Genomic DNA, 20,659 nt, shown 5'->3' with positions numbered 1-20,659 from the left:
ACAGCTTTGTGACACCAAATCAGTTAGCAGAATGAAATTTTCAAATAAGAAAAGGAATATTGTCCTTGAAAGCTCAACATATCAACGTGTATATGTGGTGAAGAGCTATGTCAGATTCCTATATTCTGAATGTCCCATTGAGTACAAATGAAGTGAAACACTCGTACGAAGCATCTGAGAGGCCCACATTTTAGTATCTACTAATAAAATTCTCCCACAGTGCCTTTTTCATAAACAGAAAATCAAAACTGCACATATGCTTGCACACATGTATGCATTCATGCCTGTGAATTGGTCGCAAAAATAGGATATACCCTCATATATATATACAAATGTGTGAATTATGTATAAGTTGCAGGCATTCATTATATTTTTGGTTGGATGCTTTTATGCATGTGATAGCAAAAACATTCCTTAAACCTGTACTGCTATGCTAGTAGGCACTGTGTCAAGACCAAACAAAGAGCCAGTTTAGTAGTTCTGCTCTATATGCTGGAGTGTACAGAAGCTTCCCCATTTTCCTCCACAGGTGAATTTTGTGGATCTACCCTCCCTCTGCGTTCTGTGGCTCCTTATTAGTTACAGTATCGAGGACTCAAACTCTTAAATGATTGCCATTTTACCCTAGGAGATCATGGAAACCTGGCAGCAAGATGCTTGGCTAGCTGCACCACAGGAAAAACATACTGCTGTGTTTTAGAAACTCAGTGTTATAACACAGCAACTATATCACAGGGCTTTTTTTACATCTTTCCAAATCCTACACTGTTTATAACATTGGCATGATAAATATGTCTGAAAAGGTATGGTTTGAAAAGTGCTTCCCTGGTGCCAGTTAACCGTTAGAAGGATGCCCAGACCACCGTGGGAAGGGATTTAAACACTTAGTGTCCTCTTAGTCCAATTTCATTCAGCAAGTGGATGTCCCTCTAATTAGTTATAGTTCATAAACTGTTTCAGCTACATTCAGCCAACAACATATTCAAGAATGTCTGTGACCAGGATTTGTTCAAGCAGCAAGGCCATGTCTTCAGACATATGTTCCTCTAAAGACTACCCTTGGAATAACAACTTGTTTCCATCCTATGTTTCACAGACTAATTACAACGACACTTTATATCCTAAAGGAGATTTCAGGGTTGGTTCTACAATGCTGACTACCATACTTATATTTCTGCCCCATCTATCTGTATGCATTTGTCAGCTATGATCTTCCTGCTTGAGTGTAAAATCTCCTTTTCACTTTGTAGTAAGGCAGAGCAGGAACTGGACCTGTCTGGGTGAGCTTCTGGCTACAACACATAAATAATAGTCATTCTCCATATATTTTCCACTCAGTCAACAAATACCTAATACACTATTTTCATCCAACATTCAACTGACCAAAGTTCAAGTAAGATACTTGAAATTGCAAAGTAATTACTTCATCTGTCAGTCTACCCGATCATCTAGAAATACCATGCTAGAAATTTTCTTTCGTCTGTCCCTTTTTGTGCCAGGTTTGGACTAGCCTTTGTTACTTTTCTCCGAAGCCCCTTTGTTGTACATGTTGTTGGGTATTTTCCTTGTTTAGGCAAAAGTGTACAGAGAAGAGGCTGTTCAGTAGTTGCTGTTTTTTTCAATACAGCCACTTCCTTTTCCACAGACACAAAGTAGCTCTGTTTGCAGTAGAGCATTTCTGGTGGACCAAATGATTGCTCTAACAGACTTCGCTTTTGGCAGTAAGTGTATACTATTCCTAATGCCTGCTCTCCTTTCAAATACAAGTCATACATATACATATGTATGTATTTTAAATATAATTTCTATATGCAGACTAAGCTCTTGGGAGATGTATTTTCAGTATCTAAATAAAACATATTTTTAAATGTAAATATCTTGCTTTAAAACCTAAATTTCAGAGAGCTCCACAAAGCTGTAAACGTACTTTAATTTCCATTTCAAAATGCAGTTCATAAGACATCATATTCTCCAAATTCAGATTCTTCCTTTAATTTCTTTTGCAAGGACCATGAGGTATCAACACAAATAACAGTTGAATCTGAAGGCCTACTTCAGTAAAGTATTTAAGTGCTAATATTCAGCTGAATACTTAAAAACATGACTAACTTTAAGTGAGGTTTACAGTTAGCCAGGTGCTTACACCCCATGATTAAAGAAAAATGCTTTGCTCTCTGAGCAGCATCTCAGAATGGTTGATCCAGCTGGTAGAAAATAAACTTATTAATTCCCATTGGAATTGTAAATTGTTTGTGACAGAGGATCTTTCTCCTATATAAATCTATGAAGTACTTACAACGTTGTTAGTGCTCTAAAAATAGAGATTATCATAATTATGAACAACCATACTGCCAGTTTTCATAAATATGCTATCAGAATATGTTCACTAGAGACCACAACTGGGCACATATGCGCTTTAAGTTTTGATAAATAGGGTCTGAAAACTTCTCCAACAGCACTTACCTTCATATGTTCCAAGTGCAGATTTTTTTTTTCACCAGGGTTCAGATATTTGAGGTTATCTTTTATCTTTCCTGTACTTAGGTTCCTTTTAGACCTGATTCTGATTGAAATTGAAAGAATACAATTAACATTAACAAGGCTTTTCTTTAAATATTCCTGCTGAGATCTGAAAAGGAGATGACAAACCACATGCAACAAAAATTATTCTCATGCTGTTGAAAGTCCAGTTTTACTGCCTGGTGAACTTCCATGCTGTTTAATGCACATTTTCTTGGTCTCCTGTAATCCCATAGCAGGAACTTCCCTTCCCAAAACCAAAGGAGACTTGTGCATTACCAGTGCTAGCCACACACATTAACAGACAATTTTTAATATTTAAATAGAAAAAGGTTACATACTACTCTCGGTCTTTGATTATAGTCTTCCATATCAGGACCCATGATTTTTTTAATTTTTTTTTTTAAATCTAGCATCACAGATTGAAAGTCAATCTAATTTCTAGTTCAGCAACTGCTACTGCAAGACTAGCTAGAGTAAGGCAGACTCTATAGTCTGCATGCAGCAACAGAGGCAGAGTTGATAACCACAGTTTCCTAGATTAAATGATCACAGGAAAGCAATGCTTTATTTGCATGCATGAGAAAGACTGAGTTTGGTTTTTATGAATTCATATACAGCCATGCGGGAAGCATGTGGTCATATTTTTTAAGGACTGGTATTTGTTTTCTCATTATTAGGTAAGTTGTTGGACAGTAAAAAGAAGCCCAATAGCAAAGGGGAAATTAAAGAAATCTGTGGAGAAAAGACAGCCCTGCCCAGGAAAAGTTGCTGAAAGCATTTATTTTCAATCTTATTCCAATAATGTTCTGTTTAGCTTTTCAAGTGTGCTCTCCATAGCTCTGTATGTTCCTGCTGTCTGTTCAGAGATGAAGTTACTTTTCAATTTTGTTTTCACTCATCTTTTTTTTTAAATAGATGCTACTCTTATGTGAGTGAATTGTGAGTGGCAGAAGTAGAATGGATCAGAAAGAAAGCAGTATCTTAACTTGAGATTTCCTGAACTTTCAGTCTCTCTGTTAGTCAGGAATTGTCAACAACATGAAATGCATGTTAACACTTCTCTTTTGAGATGGTGCTCTTTATTTCTGAGTGTATATTAAAAATTAGGACCACAACAGAATTCTTACTGCAAAATATTTCTTCTGTTTTTCCTAGACTCTGTCTACTCCTTTCATATGTTGACTTCATTATACTAAAATGGTTTTCTTCTTCACAGCAAAATGTTCCATCTTTATAGCAAAGTGTAGCCATCAAATTAGCTTATTTTAATTTTATATATCTTGATGAAAAGGAAGAAGAGATGGAAAAACAAGGTAAGTCTTTTGTAACTTTAAATGCACCTATCCTCTATTGCAGATATTATCACTAGTACTTAAAGATAGACAGTTCAGAGCTTCAACATTAAAACGGAAATGTTCAAAGGAATTGTGGAGAATAGTTAACAATTTTCAAAATATTTTGTTTCTAAAATAGATAACGTTTCAGAAAGATCTGAAAAACCATAAGTTTTGTTTGCAAACATAGGGAGAAAATATCTTCTGCATTTTTAAAAGAAAAACAAAACACCTCCACAGATTTTATCCAGGCTTTTCTACAGTTTTGGCTAAGCAATAATGAAAAAAACTCTACAATTATGGCTACGTAATGCCTGTAGGGTTAAAAGGAAAGCATATTATATACCAAATCTATCACAAGAAATGAGACAAACACGTTTTTCTCATAAATTTCTTCTGTCCCATACCTATCCTTATTTTTATGTTGACTTTCCTTCAATTAATAGCTTAACTCAGACTGTAACCCACTAGAAAATGTCATATTTTTAGCTCACTGTTGAAGTTTCCAGAACGATTTGTAATCCTGCAACAATAATAAAGCACTGCGTAACTTTTATTTTCTAAAATTTTGTCTGGAAATTTGATGGAAAGAATCCTTTCTGACATTTCTGAAATTCTCGGTTTTAACCAGTGACAGCTACTTTGTTCAATTTTAGTTCTTTTTGCCACTGATATCACAGAAAAAAACCAGACGAATGAAAATGCTGTGGAAAGCAAAAGTAACTAAACCACCAGGGCTTTTTATGAACTCTGCTTGAGTTTTGCATTATGTTTCAGTTCTCTGAATTTTTTCTTACCACTGTATCTGTAATTACTAGTAAGAAGGAACCGTTTATTACAAGTATCGGGTGCATCTGAACAAATGCAATATGTTTTCTTTTCAAGACTTTTGGTGTATGTTTTAGTTTTGGTCCATCTATATTTTTATTCCCTTGGCTTGACTTTGAGCAAAATCAAAGGGTAAAAGTGGAATTCAGCCAGTACTGTCAAATCAAGTTATATTCGAGTTTTGCAAATTTTCACCTAAATTCATAAAACTCCAACTTCACCCCCAACCCACTTTTGACTCAATTCAGGTTCTTAAAAGTTTGCAAAATATACCTCTACCAGAGAAGAACCTGATCCATACTGACAAATTAAGACATAACTTTGGCTTTGGGCTTTCCTTTGAAGGACGCACCCTGCTCTACTGCTGGGCTTCCTAATTTCAGAGTCCAGTTCTAAGCTGGAATCAGACCAAGATCAAATTTACAGGTCTTTGTGACTGCGAAGATTAACCTTCGGTTTTAGAATCTGGCTCAAAATTATAAAAGCATAGATATTAGAGAAGAGAGAAACGTGTTAAGCAATATACTCCATCTCCTGCCAAAATGTTGTTGTTTCTACACTATATTTTCCAGAGCTCTATGGAAGTTCTTTTTAAATGACTCAGACAATAAGCTTCTTGTTTTCCCCTTGGGAAGCTATTCAATAGTCTAATAGATTGCTGCAATTAAGTGATGTTTCCCTTATAAGCAGCCTAAATTTGTTTTGCTTTACTTCATCAAGTAGCGCTGGTTACTTGCCCTGTGAATATACATATGAATATATCATGTACAAGGGTCATTATTAAATGTTACCATTCCCCCTGCCTGTTTACCATGTTTTATGTCTGCATGCCAAGAACACCACACTCTACAAATAATGAACAGAACAACAGCTAATATTCCCTACAGGTAAGGCTATCCCATATGTCCCCACATTATTCTCATAAAGTTTTAGCATTAAGTTTTTCCTAATGAAAGACAAGGGATTTAGTTCTGCACCTCACTAATTTTGAAAACAAAACAAAACAAACAAAGAAACAAAACCAATAAGAGGCAATCTATTACGTTTTGGAGTGAGGAATTAGATCTGACCTACTAGTTTTAGAATTTCCCATGGGACTGTGTAGAGTGCAACTGCTTATCACACTTAATTCTCTGTGGCCTTTACTAGCCCTCAGATTAAGGACACAGGCTATTCCTGGAACAGGGCTTTTCATCAGACTGCTGTTTATATAGATGGAGTCCAGATGTGCTCCAGAATATGACACTCGAGTGATTTAAGAAGTTACTGTCCTCAATTCTTCACTGTTACTCTCCTGTGCAACTTGTTACCCTTTCGGACAGCAGACTTGTTAATCAATTTCAGTGCATCCTTCTTTAAAGCACTGCTACCTGACAACACAGCTGGTTACATTCAGGTCAACAGGATGGTTTTACAAATAAGTAAGTAAGACTGCCTGGAGGAAGCTTTTACGAGCACAAACAGTGGACTCCAAACAAATAATCTCTCAACATTTGGGAGCAAGTAAAATGTATTATCAGAGATGCATCCTAGGATTAAACACAGAATGACTCAGGGGTTAGTGTTCTTGACTTCAGGTTTGTTAACTATATTAGTACTTACAGTTCCCCCTCAAATTAACAGAGAATTTTGCAGAGTAATCATGCAGCATATTCATTGGCTTTGTCTAACCATGTTCTGTGTTATTTCTATGGTAGACATTTTTGTCCTTCCACAGGGCAAAGGTGCAGTTGTATGAACACGTGTAAAGCCTAGAAAGCATAGTGAAGCCTAATCTAGTGAAACTTAGTCTTGACTGAGAGCTAGTCTGGCCTCAAGCAAGTTGATAAGTACCTTATTAGTGCAGTGAGACAATAAATACAAATGTCTTAAAACCCAGGAATTTTTTCTCCCATAGTCTAATCTATTTTGCCCAGCATGCTTGCAAACAAAAAACAGTGGGTGAGGGTCTATGGTTAGATGCAGAGTAAAAAAGTGATTCTCCCTTTATCTTTTGGGAAGTCTCCAAAACAGACTTCATTTTGCATTGGCCATACTCGGTTCTTACTTCTGAATGGTTTGAGAGTCAGACCCAGGCAACCAAGAGAGCAATAAGAAACAGGGGCAAGGAAGGAGCTGCTGATACATCACAGCACATTGCTCATGAGAACTTCTGTTTGTTTAATTCATGATCCTGGGGATTTGCTGAAACTACTATTAAGGCATCACTCCCAAACGTTGTGTGGAGAAGAATCTCACCTTAGACAAGATCTCTGTCTGGTGGAATATTTTCATCCAGCTCTAAGGAGGCAGAATGGCACCTGCCACGGGCAACTCAGAGGACATGAGATGTTTCTTCAGGAAAGGTGCTTCAACATTCTAGAAATGACAAGATTTGGGCTGGTTTTCTTCACTAGAAAGGGGCAATACATTTCACAACTCTTTTCTTCCACCTTAAATACAATGGAAGGAATAAATAGGTACAGGAGCAATGCATTAAGAAGTTGTTTATGAACCCATTCAAGCATTCCCTGCTTTAGGTACTTTTTGTCTGGTTCAATTCAATGAAATTGAAGACTGTGCGTCTTAGTGATAAGTAGCAAAACTATATGAGACCAGCAAACAAACATACTAAGTGTGATGCATTTCAGTTCAGTATGGAGAAAATCATTTCACATATGTGAAAGTTCACCTGAGGCAGAGCTGAGCATAGAGGGTAGGCCCCTTGTTTACTTTTTCAGAAAGAACATGCTAAAACCCATGTGCTTGACTTGGCTGGCTCTATCCAAAAGCTTTGCTGCTCCCGTAGCCAGCAACAGCAAGTGGGAACAGTGATGCTAAACTTTCTGCACTATGTCACAGCTGTACAAGGCATAGACAAACAGATTTCCATCACATTGTAGCTACTGGTTGACAGAGGACATAAAAATTCTTTTTACTGACAATTTCAGCTTAATAAAGTCTGCAACTGCAAAGTTTTTGAGAAGCCTGTGTTCAAAGCTTCCTTTTGACCCTGGCATCAAACACAGCATGTGCTCATGCAAGGGAAGGTTGTACCACAAGAACATGCCCATGATCCATGAGAAATCCATGAAGCTATCCTGACTACATGTACATTTATAAAGACAGAAATTAGCTCATTAAAATACTGTGCCAGAATTGTTCATACATATAGCTACAAAACCTGGCAAGTATTGTCTCACATAGAAATCCTAGGTAGGAGAGTGAATGACTGAAGGAAGGAGAAAAAAACAGAGAAGGGTAAATATTTCTCATGGCATAACAACAAAATATTCAATTGCAGGCCTGAGCCATCGATTGGCCTGAACTTTAAACAAACATCTCTGCCAGCTGAATACTGGCCAAGTGGCAAGTGGCAACCTCTCTGCAGCCTGATATATACCCAAATGAAAAGGTTTTGGGTGCCAGATACCAGGAAGCCAGTGCTTTTAACACCACCACCCCATAATTTATAGCATCTTGGTTTGTGCGACTGCAGTTAAGGGTCTGTTAATGTTTGTCTTCTGAATGTTAATTCTCAAGGGTTTATAATTTGGCCATTAACGTGCTCTCAGTATCAAAACCTCGGCACACACAATGGCTAGCCAAGAACAGTTTTTAGGTAATTTTTTTAGGAAGAATGTTAGTTGGTTTCCAAAACATGAGAAAGGAAGGAAAGAAGGCAGGAAGGAATGACTAGTTAAAATAGTTAAAGATTATAATTTCTTGTGTGCTTGGTGACTTGAAATGGCTTGTATTTTAAAACATGAATTATTGCTATGAGGTGATATTATTTTTCTTGCTTTAAAACTCTTTTTAAGATGAAGCCTTTTGCAGGAACCTAACCTTTCAAGTGATTTTTGAATGGCAATTGTTTAAAAACCTCTCAGCCTCTCAAAATGCCCATAGCTGCACATGGATGCAGAAGGTATGTTAGTGAAACCCACCAGTATAATTTTAAAAATGCAATTAGTAAGAACAAGAAAGGAAAACACATATGTAGGAACGTTTTCTATCAGTTTACAGCCCACACTGCCAAAGCACTTTGAGCTCTGAAGTACATAGTTCCTCTGCGTCCTTTTGTGGCTGGATTAAACAAAGGAGTTTGAGCATAGACGGTACCTGTTCAGCTACAATGCAATGTCATGTTTCTTCATTTTAGTCAAGCTACAGCACAAAGAACAATATCTGTGGATACCCAGGAGTACCATAGTGGCCTGTACAACCCACTTTAGGTCTCTGTGCCTCACTGTACTCCCAGGGATGCTGATAGGAAGTCAGAAATGGAAATCCTAAGCTAAAATCAATCTGAAAACTACAGTGACTCTTGACTTTTCACTTGAGCAAAAGTAAAAACTTCAGGAATAATTTCAGCTTCTTGCAATTGGCTTCAAGCTAATAAGTGTTGATTAGCCATGCATTTTAGCAGGATTTTTGGTTAGGATGATTCTCAATATTTCTCAGAATGAAGTCCATACTCCTGAAATCTGAAGCTGTTGCTGTCATTTGAAACAAGGACACACTGTTCAGTTCCTTTTTACTTCTACCATATTAACCTACACAGGGACTGCCATAAGGTGCATAGAGCCCGCTAATAAAACTCTATTTACATAAATATATACAACTACTATGTTGTAAGCACCAAGTATTTAAAGGTTCCCTATATAAGGTAACAGCTTATTAGTTTCTAATTGAAGGTTTACACCACTGAACAGAACAAACGAACACTGTGGTTTGCATTTTCTGGTATTGCCTGTTAAGCACCTCTCAAGGTACATGTCTGGTTATGCTAAAAAAAAATGTTTAAAATACAGGTATATGAGAACAAAACTACAGATAACCCTGACCAAAAAATCAGGTTTGACACTACCAAGTTTGGGGGAATTTTAAGCCAAGACCTGGGTTTGGCTTTACATTCAGAGTCATTAGATGGACCGTGGAGACTGGGCAATTATTAGAAAAATAAAAGTAATTAACTGTTTACCCTCTACTGAATCATGCTGCCTAGGGTTTGGTAAAGGGAAAAGGTATTTACAGCTGCAATACACAGAAAATATTCCCATTTCATATGCACTATATATAAATATTTTTATTAATCTAATAGGTTGAGTGAATTAAATTCCCTTTCAGGATTACATTCAGTGAATTGCCAGTGGTAGAATCCTTGAAAATTGTGCACTGGTCCTTTAATGCACATGCCCCAGCTAATCTGCTCTGGGCTGCACAGACTGGCGTAGGTGAGATAAAGAAGAGTGCAAGAACAAAACAGTGGCCATGGTAGGAGAGATCAGACATTTCTATAACATCTTTTCTTTAACAAGTACCATGAGCTGAGGGACAGAATATAAGAAGTTGAGCATTCTCCTTTTTCCAGCAGGTTTGTACATTCTGCTTTCATTTTTGTTTGTTTATTGGGTTTTGGGTTTTGTTTTTAACTTCCTTGACCACGTTATGACAGTTCCTTTTTGTTGGCTTTCATGTTTGGCCCACAATCTGGACCTAAGTGGTCAGCCAGTCAGGATGCTGTAGGAAATACATTGGCCAGAAGATTATGACTTGGCAACACAGGCAAACTGATTGCATCCCCTGAGGCTTTTACTGTAATGTTCTGGGGATATATTGTTCAGGATTCAATCACTAATAACTTATGACCACTCTGACCAGTGTCAATTCTAGAAGCTGAATAATTGCTTGTTCCAAGATCTTTGTACAAAAAGAGGACTAAGAAACAAGGTGTAGTTTGACAGCTATTTTGTGTTGTATTGTGTTATTTTAGCTATAGGAATGAGATTATAATCTTCAAATAAGTTACTTCTAGAAGTAAATGGGCTTTTGGAGAAAGAAGTATCAAGGAAAACATTATATCTGACTAGACCCTTACCAGGATTTTAAAATCAATAGTTGTAACCTTCTACCTAAAGAAGGTCTCTGTCAAGATTGCCACTTGAAGAATAAAATATGCCAAATGATGGCAAATCTAACATCTTACAATAAAGACAGTGAAGGAGAAAGAGACATCTTTAAATTTTAACTTCATGGAAGCAGTGTAAATGCACCTTTTCTTCTGGCTTTTTTTACCTTTTTTATAAAAATTGACAACTGCATTGCCTATTTTGGATATTATAAATGAATGCTTTTATTTACATTTTACTTGACTTGAGTTCACTGTGATTTAAGGTAGCTGGTAAAACAAGGTATTCCAAGTGTGGTGACTGTGAAACCTTTACAAGTGTTTCACATCCAGATCAAACAAAATTTGCAGTCGGAAATAATATCTTTTGACAGATAGCTAGAAAAGGTGGAGAAACTTGCCTCTAGCCTGAAGAAGATTTTAGCTGCGTGAAAGCCTGCTTGCTTTACCCAGCTATAACAGCTGGACTAATAAAAGATTCTACTTTTATCTGCAAACGTGGCTTGACCGGCATTCTTTGACCATGAAGGCAAACAACAGATAGCAACATAACCACTGGCTGCCCACGAAGGCCCCAGAGGACCCAAAAGAAAGCACTGTGTGCCCCATAGAAGCTGTATGAGACAGATTGAGCACTTAAGGGTCAGAAGAAGTCTCTTCCAGTGGCTGATGATAACATGGAGGAAAGTAAACATAGCATGACTGAATCCAGAAATTTTCCTTGAACAGCAAAAGGTGGGACATAACTCCAGTTACCTTTGACAGGTTATACCCAGTAATATTGCAGGATCCACAGCCAGTGGACTGTAGTTTTAGCTTCACAACAATAAAACCATACTGATTTGAGATGTGCAAAGAAATATTCAGAATGCCAGGCAGAACATGTGAATAGGAAAAGAATCAAAATGTGGGTTTCAATTTAAACAAGAAGGTAATGTATTCTTCATGAGGCAAACCACAAGTTTTGACACAATATCTTCTCAGACTGCCTTTCAAGGCAGCAGTCATTCTGGTTACGTTAAATTACTCTTAAGTGGAGGCCCAGATGTATGTTTATCATCTTCATATAAAACCAGACTTCCTTGAAAATAAAAAGATAGTTTTGCAGTTAGCTATTTTTTCTGACCAAACATTGGTAGTAATGTTTGAATAAGTTTTAAAGGAAAAACATAATAAAACAATTTACTCAAAGTTTTGATTGCGACACTTTTACTTTTGGAAGGTACATTTGCATTCTTTTCAAACTACCATTTTATAAAGGCTTTATAAAACATAATTGATTTTTTTTTTTTAATGGAAGGTGATTCAATGGCAAAGCAATTGCATTAGACACCCACAAAATGAGAAGAATAAGAACACAACCTGTCAGATGACTACCATGCTCCAACACAATTGTAGTGGGGACTCTGCTGGAGAGTAGATATCTGAACTGTCTAGCCAAGAAGAATGCACATTATTCTGCTTTAGAGGGACTGCAGTGGAAACTTAGAATCCTAGTTTCTGTTGACAGCAGGAACCGTACAGAAACTCCTGGCATACATATGAGTTTCTCTTCATAGTATGGTTCTCTGATGCACTGGAGTGCTCAGAGAGAGGGATCTCATCCTATTGCAGACAACCATTACTAAGGCCCTGAAGTACATTGAGCTCTACAGCCTGCTTTTCTGGGCTAAGTTCCAAGGTTTGCCCTTTCACATTCAAGAAATTATTTGAAATCTTTTTTAAATAATAGCAAGGCTCCGGATACTTTTACAGATCACTCAGTATTTCTTTAATCATTAGCTTGTTATCCATCTCTGCATTGATGTCATAACTAGATTTGTACTTAACAAGCCTGTCCAAACTTTTTTTAAATTCAACATGCTTTTATATTCTACTCATATCTCCAAACTGTTTTACTAGGAAGCATGTATTTTGCAGCCATTTTTCTTAAAAGAAATATACCTATCCACCTGAAATTAAGCAATGGATCAATTCAGGTCAGGATTGTTGGAGGTTTTTTGGTTAAATTTGTAGGTCATGCCCACAGAAATGAATAAATCAATAAAACTGGGATGAGAAATAAGTGGAGCACATTTTACTTTAACGAGGAGGCCCTCTTCTTTTTTAATGTTTCTTGCACTGGTTTGAAATTTCTGGAAGAGAACTCAAAAGACATATCAAACAGAACATATACGTTTTTCTGTGGATTTTAAAGAGAGAGAGAGTTCATGAAAAGTCTGGTATGTGTTTTTATACATCACATTGTTATGATGTCTTTCAACAATACTACTGAAGAGGCTAATTTCATACTATTTCCAATATATTCAAAGATCCAGTTAAATATATTTGGTCTGATGTAAGTGTAATGTGTGCAAGGAGACTGATCTGGAATATGGCCTGCTAACAATCACCAAAGGAAAGTTTAGCCGTATCCAGTTTGCCTCAGGGATGGTGATTCTTACATATATACTGAGAAAACATTGTACGCAAACTACTGAAGTGTGGATTCAGATCATAAAATGTTGGTTTTACAAAGATTATTTTTAAGGTTAAAGCAAGACTTTAAAACCAAAGATTTCCACATTGTGTTGAAATTCCTAAAAGGAGTACAAATCCTGAATAGCAGTATACATGGGTGGGACATCTATGCTTAAAGCTATGTGAAATCAATGACACCCATGTGGCTAATCTTCAGTAAAAGCAATGGACACTGTAAAATAATTCAGCAGACCTGCAGAGAGGCAGGGTGCCACTTTGTTAGACATACAGATTATATTCCTTGGAGAGTGTTAAGGGAGTGGTTATTTCATTCCTATGTATTTTATCCCGCTGGGAAAACTTCACCATGCAAGAATAGTAAATCTATTGGTGAAAATAAATCTGATATTTTACAGCAGTTATAGTTCTGTTATTGGTTTGAACAAAAGCTGTCTGGAGTTCTTACATCCAGTGGAGATCTGCCAAATAAGAGTAAGAGACCTGGTGTGCATCTCCAGGATATGACAAAAAGAAATCACTGGGACATAATCATAGTTGAGTATTAGTCCTTCCTCTATACAGTTTGTTCATCTGTTCTTATACGCCTACCAAAAGTGACTGAACTTTAGAAAGAGCCAATACTTCACAACATAAGCTAGTAAAATTGTCAGACTTCTTCCAAAGTTATTCCAGCCATAAAGCTTTCCTGGAGTGACAAGTATTTTTAAAAATCCTTTAGTGAGATCTTAAAAATGTCAGATGGAACAGTTCAGTACAAGACAGCATTCCTAACCAAAGTGCAGTGCTGGAAGTGTGTACATACTTGGTACAGCTTCAGCTCCCCACCTCGTTATGCCTCGGCAGAAATGTGCGAGCTCTTCAGAACACATCTTGTGGTAATAACAGAAGCATCTAGTGTGACTAGTGTCACTTTATATATTTAATTGTGTCACTGCCTCAACAAGAGCAAAGTTAGCGCAGTATCCAACTGAGTACAGAGGAGCTGTGTAGTAGCTGGGTTTTGTGTAAGGGAAGGAAATTTCTATATAAAAAAAGGAAAGATTCAGGACTATAATACTGAATTCTGTGGTGATCAAGTCCTTTAGACCCAGAGTGGAATCTGGTAGCCACACATATTTTCTTCATTCTGTGAAAGTTCAATACATTTTGTCCAAAAGATGTTTTGTGTCATTTACATATGATGTGGTAATTGCTTGTCCTGTAATTACATGCTTTGTTCTTTTTTTACATTTTTATTTGATATTTAGGTTCAATTCAGAGCAAAATTGCGAATGAAAACGATTTCTTGTAATCAGTATGACTTGTACAGAGAATTCGGTGCAGCATATCTGTTAAGCTTGTACTGATGGGAAATAAATCTTAGAATCATCTGAAACCACTGGGAAACCATGGGAGGTAAGAAGAAAGCCTGAGGAACTGTTGAATTGGTTGAGATTGAATGAAGCTTTACTCACCCCTTGGACTAAACATTTTTTCCTGTTTTTTCATCTGTACCTACCTCTGAAGAAGCTGATTTCCTGGTATTTCTGGGACACCAGAAGATGAAAACATCAGAAACCTGTTCTCATTACAACATGAGCTGTTTTTCATTTCCTTATGAGAGCGTAACCTGGAAAGAGCAGCTCATTGCCTAAAACAATATTTTGAGTCAAAGAAATTAATGCAGAGAGAAGAGTTGTTTCTCATGATAAATGCAGCCACTAAGAACACAAATCTTTGCTGACAGCACATGACAATCATGGTTAAATGAGATGCGACAGAGTCACCTGATGGTGAAGTAGGGGTGGACACACTCTGCAGATACTGGGTATTTCTTTACTGGACCTACTTGACATACTTTTACTGATAAGGGGTGCATATTATCACAGTGCATATGGCTCCTGGAAGTATCTCTTGGGGTTACAAGCGTGCCTTTCCCACCAGTGTTTTTCAAAATTTGCCTTCCCATTTTGTGTTGCTTGGATATATCAATTTCTATTTTTGCAAAGCAGAAGTTAAACTGAAGAGCTAAAAATAAAAAGTGTCTTCACCTCTGTATTTTTGTTAGTGAACTGCTAAATGTACAGGTTAAATTTTTGGGATGATTTACTCCAATCAAATCTTAAGCATGGTTCCTGTTTTGGTTTGTTTCTTCCAATATGTGTGTCCAAGTCCTGTGGAAATCACACACAAAGAACATTCTCATTGGTTACCACAAAATTACCACAAATATATATCCTGTTCTAATTGCAGGGGAAACAGTTGTGATCTCAGATGTTTCATGTGGTAGCTGTCGGCAAATGGGAACATTTAATGGTAACCATAGTATATTTATTTCAAGTCACTTCCCTAAGTATAATGTGCTCTGAACAGATAAGTTTTGAAGTGAAAACCCAGCTACAAGCTCTTTTGGTATATAATTTAAATGTATTTTCAGTAAAGACTATTTTTGCCTTGTAAGCAGAGACAATGTTGGTCTTCCCGTGTTACAATCTTACTTTTTGTTTATGTAAATTATTAGGGAGTTTTTGGCTACTGTTGCAAAATCTAACAGACAAGCAAAAGATATTTTCCATGTTTAAACAGCATATAGGAGTCAAATTCCTCAAAGAAATCCAGATCCTCCCTGAATTAATGCTCTTGGTTTTTAAAACTTCTGGTATAAAATTTAGCTCATATAATTAATTGTTTGGGGGTTTGGGGGTTCTGTGATAGATTATTATTTTGAATATGCCCAGTTATTCACTTGTTAAATGAAAAGTTATTCTCATCCTAATGAGTTCAATTGATCTGTCCTGTGTTTTCTGGTCTTTGAAAAGTTTGAGTAACTGCTCTCCATTTTTGCCACCCTTGGAACACAGTAGTAATACAAAGTTTATGAGCTAAATGAAAGTCTACTACCAAACATTTTGATGTTTCCCCCTACTATATGCTGAATCTAAGATCTTTAAAAGCAAGGAATGGACTACAGCCCTTAATATAGAAAAAAAAGAAGTATGATTACCTCCCCTCACTAAATTTCAAATCACCTCCTTAAAGCTTTGTTTATCTTAACCCAGCTAATCCTCTTGGTGCTCTCTTGGTGTTCCCATCCTGCTGTCTAAAACTACTGTGTTTGTTAGAGATAGTAGTGAACCTATTTGAGTCTTCCATCAGAGAGGAGAGAATATCCACCTGCACTGTCAGTTTGGTATTCCGAAGGGACAAAGAAGGCCGAAACCCTTTCATTCTTCAACACCCAATGAAAATCATCTTGTGGTCAAGCCAACATAATTGAAATATTCTGAGTTTAAATGAATTGCAGGGATGGCATTAACAGAACGTCAGCAATACCAGTAGGATCTTGGTAGTGGACAGTTGGATAAATTCAAATTCATCACATGTACACAACTCTATAATCTGCATATTTCATTGGAAGGGAAAACACTGCTTGTAATTCCTCTCATGTATGACAATTTATTTACTATTTTGATAAAAGCATAATGCTAAACACTACCAAAAAATTTGTTATAGATACACATTGAAATATCTGACAGGTGGAACAGATTGAGTGTCAATTATCTGAATGCAGAGTACCTACAAAATACATTTTGTTGAATATTCATACAAGTCATTTTATGGCAGTGCTGGAAATAGACTAAATGCACAACATAGATTTGATGTTTTTCATTCACTTTTATAAAAAGTATCTGAGCCAATGTTAAAATGTTCAGAACACTTAGAATAAAATCTGGACCAGCTACATTTTTATGGCAAAACTTTCCCTGACTTCAGTGGGATGAAAATTTCCCCCAATGTCCAAACATAATCTACAAGTAGCATCCTGGCACCTGCTCCAAAATAAAACTTAACAAGCTAAAAACTGCAGCCTCATCCATGGGCAGAGTAAGGCATGAAGAATATTGTGTCTATTCCAAATAAACCTGGATGGGCAGTTTATGAACACGGAATATAAGCTTTCAGGCAGTATACTGAGGTTAAGACTAATTTATTTTCAAAAACTAACCACCAGATCTTTATCTATTCCCACTGATAAGGATATTCACTGATACCTCTATCTAAAATGCAGTCCTGCTTGTAAATCCTTGTCCTAATATGCTCTGCTGGGATATTGGCTTATATTTATTTAGAGGAAAGAGTGCTTGATGCTAAATCACCCAAACCATTTCCCTTAGCACCTTAGTGTTCAATGGAGGTCCTTCATCTATATCTTAGTGTATCTCCAGTGATTATTAGACTCTCTTTCAACTTCTTTTCACCATTTCATGAAGACCACGAACAGTGGAGTGAAATGTTGCTGGTGCAGACACCGCTGATCTTCAGAGGTGCAAACCACCTGCAGCAAAAAGCTGAACTCCACTTTCCATTAACTTCTCCAGAGGAAGGGTGGATACGTGAAGCATTCAGCACATCCTGGGACTGAGCCCTAACTTCTATTTAACCTTTCACCTTTCTCCTAACAGCCTTTCAGGAGATGATGAAAACAAGCTGAGAGACAGAGTCTAATAATCACATAAAGTTACATGGAATTTCCCCTTGGACAACCACAAGGTTATACTATCCAGTGACCTAGCTGTATTTATGGAATACAGGAAACCTTTACCTCCTTTCCTTTAGGCTTTAAAAATAAACAGTCTTACAGAAAAATACACAACTGCCACACTGTGTCTCACACCATTTTAAGGCATCTTACCTAGCAGTGTCTGCATCCAAACACGTTAAGAGATGAGGAAGGGAGCCCTCTGTTTCCCTTGCTGTACCTCCTCAGGCACTGTCACCTATAGAGCACAGAAGGGGTCTGTATGAACAAAGCGTTGTTTGAGTGCTGGATTGCGAGACTTCTGGCAATATACAGTGGTTGATTGATCATTTCACAGATTTGTTTAAAAGAAGAAATTTTCAAACCACCCCAAACTTTTCAATAACAAGCTCACGCATTTCTTTAAACAGAAATGAAAGGTATCTGAGCTAATTCTGATACAGGTCAGAAATTGCCAGGCAAGACACATGAAGTATCCCACTTCTGTGAAAAAAAGAATTCTATAACTCTTACTTTTCTCAGGGTGAAATGCCCCTAACTAACTGCTTTCTCCAATTGTTTAAGTCCTATTCCGATTATCCAGGAGACAGGAAGTTAAGAGAGCATATCAGGACTATTTTGCTAACATCTGTGAATGGGAACTAAAATATGCTTAACTTTATGCATATGCAATTAAAACAGTCTGAATTTTAAATATCAAACACAATTAATGGACTACTAGAAAGCAAGCTAAAGTCAAGTGTTATGCCAAAATTTGATTACTTTCTTCATGAAAATTGCAAACTGCTCACAGACAATATAAAAATGGCAAATAGTAAAGTACATCTAAAGTTATTTAAATCATGACATTAAATAATTTGAAAAAACCCACTGTAATTCCAGATTTCAAATAGATATGATCTAAGGATGGAAATACAGTTACATTTCTGACATCATTTCTTCCCTGGCATCTTCTGAGACTGCCAGTTACTATTAAATTTAACAGATCCTTCCAAAAACAATAATAAGGATGTCTGTGTCCATTAGGAAGCAGGTGACAATCACCCTTCTAGTTTAATGGGCTGCTAAACAATTGAAATGACAATAATGCTAAATATTTTGCCCCCAGATAGATTTCTGCCTAACATGTTTAGGAAGAAGTCCATTTACAGTCCCTAGAAAAATTCCAGTGAGTGCTATGGTGCAGGGCCTCACAACGCCTGGGATCCAATGTCTCCTCAAGGTAACAGTAAAACTGCAGCAATGAACTTGTTTTTTTTCTTTCTTGATGTTTAAAGAAAACAATGTCCTCATGGTTCAGGGACACAAATGAAAACCACAGCCTAAATTCAGGCTGCACTTTTAGCACCACCCTGACCAGTATGTGGTTCTTTCTAAACCTTTAACTCACAGAAGGCCACATGATCCTGGGTAGGATTTAGCTTCCAAGAGGTAGTAGTTGGTTTTAATATTGGGAGTGATTTTAGAAAGCAAGAATTTCTGACATTCATTGAAAACTATGTGACTCTTCCAAAAACAAACACCATCACTTGTTATTCTTAAGCCAAAATAGTAAACCTGAAATATCATGACAGACCTGAGGATGATGGATAGTGTGCCTTCAACCACTATGGCAATGGGGAAGCCACATCTACATTACCTACTCCTTCCCATAACAAGGCAGGAAGGTGGCAACAGCAGGATTGCTTTACTGGTTTTCCTAGGAGGATTCTCTCTTTACCATTACACTGTCTTCTAGACTGCTGGCTGCCACCAGCTGACCCACAGATGAAGCTGTGAATCATGGAGTTCAGATCCAGATTTGAAAGAGAACCTGACCAGAATTTGAATAGGGATAGCTTCACTGTTTCACTTTGGCCCTTCCTAAATAGCTATATGCTTTTTTTTGTATGCATAACTTATTTCTTCTTACTAAGTATTTTAACTGAGGGAGCACACAGGAAGGTACATTCTATATCCCAAACAGTTTACAGCAAACTTTTACATAAGATACAACAAGCCCACATAACAAGAATCATAAAGGAAAGGAGTGAGGCGGAGTGTAGGAATATACTCCAAGTATAAAACATCCCTTCACTACTCAGAATCATCCTTGCATTCCCTTGAGCTCCTAGGTAATCACGTTTCAGTAGCATTCTGCCCATTTGTGCTGCTGTCTCTCTGTTCCTCATCCCCTTTTCCTAGGATTTTGTGCAAAACAAAGTTCCTAATACTATTCATACTCTGACCATAGATTAACCAAATATTATTGCTTGGCAGAATCAGTAAAAAAAATTGAATTATCATTATATGCTTCGGCACTCTAAAGACATTCCAAAATACTGCTTAGGGTCAGTATGTTAAAGACAATAACAGATTATGTTGAAAGAGTCAAAGTCCCACTGTAGCATTGCTATATGCATGCATACAGTGTCAAATGTAACAAGGACAGAGTCTAGTATCTTGGAAAACAGCTATTATGATAAGAAAGACCAGAGAAGGGAAATGAATACTGAGTGTAAATGCCAGATGCACTATAGTGAACAAGCATGTTCTGACTATTCTACCCAGCTCACATACTCTGTATTTTGTCATGTCTTGATATTTCTACACTTACAGTCTCTAAATCCCGGAGCTGAATGTTGGCCTGTAAAAGAAGTTTTTTGTTTTCTGTCTGTAAAAATGAATTAAATGCACTGAAACCATATGGCTAATCTATTCAGCATGTTTTTGAAATGTGTTCTGGTTTTTCTTCCCTCAGTCATGGTTAGAGAGATGTCCTTTCAGCCTAATCTCTCTCCTCCAACCAGATGTGCAAACATGCCTCTTAGAAAGCAAAACCGCTGGAATGGAATGGAATGGGAGAAGGTTAAAAACACACATCAGTTTTCAGTATCTCATCATTTTCCCTTCAATGACATACATTTGTGGATGTATTTGTGTATACAGCCTGTGTATTTATTAAACTCCCATCCTCTCACTTTACTGAAATTCCCTTTTAACCAAAGTCCCCCAGAATAAATCACTTCCTCTGTTGTTTATCATTTGCCAAACTTCTTTGCAGTTCCTGCAATACTTTAAGAACTTACGGTCGTTCTTGAGCAC

At 37.0% G+C, this 20,659-nt stretch overlaps 1 long non-coding RNA gene across 2 annotated transcripts in view; it reads right to left on the bottom strand.

Annotated features, from left to right (window-relative positions):
• The window catches only part of LOC138685498 (uncharacterized), an 83,196-nt gene that overhangs the window by 19,203 nt on the left and 43,334 nt on the right, over nt 1-20,659 (bottom strand). Inside the window, exons 5-7 of one of the 2 annotated variants that reach the window (XR_011324781.1) lie at nt 17,729-17,813; nt 6,924-7,117; nt 2,464-2,563 (exon numbers count right to left, since the gene is read on the bottom strand). This is a non-coding gene — a long non-coding RNA (uncharacterized lncRNA). Of the gene's footprint in view, nt 1-2,463; nt 2,564-2,861; nt 3,087-6,923; nt 7,118-17,728; nt 17,814-20,659 lie in introns of those variants that run through there. The other variant, XR_011324780.1, reaches the window with a different exon arrangement.

The sequence above is a fragment of the Haliaeetus albicilla genome, chromosome 5 (assembly GCF_947461875.1).
Source record: "Haliaeetus albicilla chromosome 5, bHalAlb1.1, whole genome shotgun sequence".
Classification (NCBI taxonomy): Eukaryota; Metazoa; Chordata; class Aves; order Accipitriformes; family Accipitridae; genus Haliaeetus; species Haliaeetus albicilla.
Note: the sequence above shows the minus strand (reverse complement) of the source record. Positions and strands in the feature narration are given on the sequence as shown.